This window comes from Limulus polyphemus, unplaced genomic scaffold (assembly GCF_000517525.1).
Source record: "Limulus polyphemus unplaced genomic scaffold, Limulus_polyphemus-2.1.2 Scaffold3835, whole genome shotgun sequence".
Taxonomy (NCBI): Eukaryota; Metazoa; Arthropoda; class Merostomata; order Xiphosura; family Limulidae; genus Limulus; species Limulus polyphemus.
This window is the reverse complement of record NW_013669445.1, coordinates 84,483-88,824: the sequence shown is the minus strand read 5'-3', so window position 1 is coordinate 88,824 and position 4,342 is coordinate 84,483. Positions and strand designations below refer to the sequence as shown.

General features: G+C 32.4%; 1 protein-coding gene across 3 annotated transcripts in view; it reads right to left on the bottom strand.

The window, feature by feature from the left end:
• LOC106470128 overlaps positions 1 to 4,342 on the bottom strand; it is a 22,989-nt gene that overhangs the window by 11,659 nt on the left and 6,988 nt on the right. The window lies entirely within an intron of this gene.

The following is a 4,342-nucleotide window of genomic DNA, read 5'->3' as shown; positions in this document are numbered from 1 at the left end:
CTATCTATATATATATATATATATATTAAGTTTAACTTTTATAGACCAGTATACTCTAAAATTCGTAACTGAAAAAATTCGAAAGAAAATCACCAGCAGTCAAACGTGATGTTTCGTAATTTTGTTAAACATAAAAATAAAAACAAAATATTACTTCATCCGTTATGGTAAATTTTTGTATTTATTTGTTGCAAGTTTGCCCGGCAGGTGTCATTGTTTGATGTAGTGTTTGAATGAATATTTCTCTACAAACATATTTTAGTGTTTTTTACAAATGTAACGTATGATGTGGAATGCTTAGGTTTGTGTTAGATTATGGAAGACAACGTTATGCATAGCCGTACCTATTACGTTAATTTATAAAATAGTTTTATTTTTCATAATATTTTTATTAAAGATTGTATGAAAATGACGAAATTGTCAATTTTATATATTTAATTATAAATATCACAAAATAAAAAATATCGTATGTAATCTGTTGAAAGAAAAACCCTACTCAATAATTTGTGTTACTTTTCGAGTTCTCTCTGTAAAATCTTCCAAATTACAACAAATGTTAGTAAATCTAATGAGTTGTGATAGGTAAACGTTATAGCAAATTTTCTTTGGAATGTTTGTGTCTGGAAACAGTAAATTTATAACTTTTAAATTAAAATCATCTATTTTATTAAAACCTTGAAGGAAAATGATAAATAACACTAATGTTTAAATTGAAGTGGTGAGATTCATTTGTATTTGTTGATAAGTTAAAACTGTCTACTCTGGACAGAGTATGTGAAACTAGTACTGTTGGTGATCGAAGCGGTCGAGGTACAAAACCAAAACTCTTGAAAAGTCATATTGATGAAATGGGTAACAGACTTCTAACAACATATGAGCACACCTGGAAGTGGGTACTACTTACAATTGACTCTAAGCTCAAATTGTTTAGCAACAATCAACGATAGCTTCTTTGATTGGATGCATTTCAGTCACAGGTGTTGGAAACCCACATGAAATGTATGGCATCCTGATTGCTGGAAGGTACATTCTTATCCGTCAAGTCATTCCCTCATAAACTTGATCTGTTGAGCAGGGATTCAGTTTCCAGTAAAACAGTAGACCACAAGCATGTGGCAAGTAAGGTGTAACGATACTTGGAAGTAAAAAGAGGCTGATGGAACCTTGCAAATATGAATTGGCATGTATGGTACCTAGAGATATCATATGTTATCTTCTCTTTTCCTTCAGAAAGTTAAATTATTTCGTTTACCAAAATTTGTCAGAAATTCGGATAAACAAATGTTTAGACTTGCACATATAGAAAATCGGCCTTTTGTAGTACTTGCCTTACTTAATGTTCTAGTTATACACAGTCAAAACCCGTGTTGGTGGGGTTATATTTACATATATTGTATCTACTTTCTCTAGTAACATTTCAAGTTTGGAAACATCTGGAGATTAAACTCTCCCTACTTTAACTTGGAACAACCAGTAACGTGGGTAGCCCCTGCACTCTGGGAAAAGTGATTACTGTTTCCCTGTATATAATGTCCTGCTCTCTCAGTCCAGAACAGAATCTATAAAGCGCCAGAGAAATATTCCCTAGGGAGTGACTTCAGAATATCCAGAAGTGCAGCCCAACGTTCTGTGCACGCGTTTATCTTTTATATGATTTTTGTTGTGAAAAAACAAAAACAATACGAAGATTGGTTTTACTTTGTTTAAAATTGTGTTCAGTTTCTTTTCTTCAACTCAGTAAAGTCAAACTTTTATATTTGATTCCGCAATACATATTCTGTCTGTTTTTTCTGTTACTATTTTGATCTGTACGACAACTTTGGTTGAGTTACTGGAAGTAATGCAGGACATTTGGAACACTATCCGCAATCACACATTGATAAACTTATGGTAGCACAAAAATAAAGCTTAATGCTCTGTTTAAGGCAAATACAAAATACTAGTGAATTGTATACAATTTATTTGCTTTTCTTTTGTATTTTTTGTAGTGATTTATTTTACTAATGTCAAATTCAGTATGCTAGTTGCAAATACCCGCTGTCTGTGGCAATTAGGATAAAAGGTAATAATGGATAAATTAACACATAAATAAAACTTTATTGGTTTATTTTGTGCGATGTTTCGGGCAGACGTCCTCCTTCAGGCAGTAAATGCAGTGTTACATTAGAAACTAGACTTAAACGAATCGTTGAAGGGTTAGAATACACAAAGGTTCTAATTGTACACGTTTTACGTGAAGTACTTTAACAAAAATATTGTTTAGCTTGTTACGTAAATAATATTATCCATAAGAAAATAGAAAACTTGTAGTTCGAGCAAATCAAATTGTAATTTGGAAACTAAATATGCAAATACTAAATGTAATGAATTTACAAAATAATAATCCAGTGAAATATTTCTTTCACTAAGATAAGGTTGAGATAAAATTGAACAAGGAGTAGATACGATTAGTAAAACACATCTAGAGAACATTTTTGTTGAATAAAAAATTTTTAGGAATTTTTTTTTAAATACGTTTTTCGGTAATTCCATCAGTTGGCTTGGTGTAGAGTAAAAAGGTAAGGCGGTATTATTCTTACAAAAAGGTTTTCCATTTCCTTAAAAATGTTAACTATTTAAGGAAAAATGGTTCAACAATGTGTTTTTTTTTCTCTCAAACAATACTTTTGTTAACATTGCTCCACGTAGAATGCGTGTATGTGGAACACGTGTTTATTCAAACCCTTTAACGATTCACTATAGGTCACCAGTTTTTAAATTTTGCAGAGCAATCTGGAGGATTGAGATCATGTTTGCAAAAGAAAAACGTAGACCTTAACAAAAGTAGAACAAGTTGCTGTAGCTGTGAAATATAATTCGGTGTTTTACGACATTTACACACCTGGCTGAGAAGCAAAATTGGACAAACTACAGTACCTTACAGTGTTTTCAAATGATAAAAGTGTGATAGAATCTGTGTTTGAGGATGTCATAATTGATTACTTTGTTAAAAGACAAAACAAGAGGTATGCTCTGACGCTTCCCGAATAATTTCAAAGTAAACATTTCATATTATGTTATATATACGAAAACAAAGTTTAATATTTTAAAGTATTGTTACGTTTCCGTTCGTTAGTTAATTTTCCGTAAATTCGTTCCGACAAAACTTTAGCGACACAAGTAAGTCCTTTCTTAAATAAAAATGGTTTATTCTTTCCGAATACAACTTTATGATACACTTAATTTCAACAGTCGCTCTATAACAAACGCTATAACTCACAACGAACTTCTCACATGCTCAACAATATTCTTACTCATTACCTCCGCAGTTCAATTACACACATATTGTTACCGTCACTTTGTGACCGTCTTATATATGCTAGACTATCACATATCTAGTAAACGCTAGAGCATTCATGAAGGAACAGGATATTTCTAGAAGGACGTAGCGTGATACTAGTCACGTGACCTCGCTGACGCAACAGTATTATGTCCAATTATGTGTTTTTGTAGGATCATTTAGTGTTTACAGTTACTATGTGACTGTTTAAGTTCCCTTAAACTACTGTATAGCTTGTGTCATCTTACTAGTGCAGTTCAATACATCATTCGTACATCACTGTATTTTTTTGGGGGGGGGGGCGGGGGACTATGGGCCCGAGTCCTGAATCTGTTAAGTACATAGCAATGCCTCTGTTTACTAGTGAATGAAAAAGACTTAACTCCAGAAATTACCAAAGTTAGTTACGTCAGTTTTTAATTGTTGTACGTGTTCTTTTCGTTTGTCAGTTTGTATTTGTATGTGATGCTGTAATCCCTGAGAAAGGTGTAAGCCGAAACATCAGGTGTGAATAAAATATCTTTGTTTTTTTTCTGGAGAGATTACTCATTTTACTAACATAGATTCATTATTTGCCTAGTTTCTATATAACACGGTATTTACTGCCTGACCTGAAATGTCTTGCAGAACAACGATCCAAGATTAAGAAGAAGGCTGTAGCCCCATGCCAGAGCTAAAAAAAAGGATAGTTATAAAAAAAATCTTCATTTTCTTTCAGAAAAATGCTTAATAAAATAAATTGACTAAGTCTACTTATTTTTGAAGAGAGAGAGAGAGATAGTCACGTGCGGAAGCTAGTCCTACAGTACATAAAAGCGGCGCTAACATACAGTTTCAAATACAGCATCATTTTGATTTAATCGAACATAAAATCGTTTTTATGATTATTATAATATGAAAGCTCAGTCTTTAGTGCCACCTTTAGAATGATTAGAGAGAGAGTATTGTTACGACATCAAATAATAATTCAGTGAAATATTTCTTTCACTAAGATAAGGTTGAGATAAAATTGAGACGAAGGAG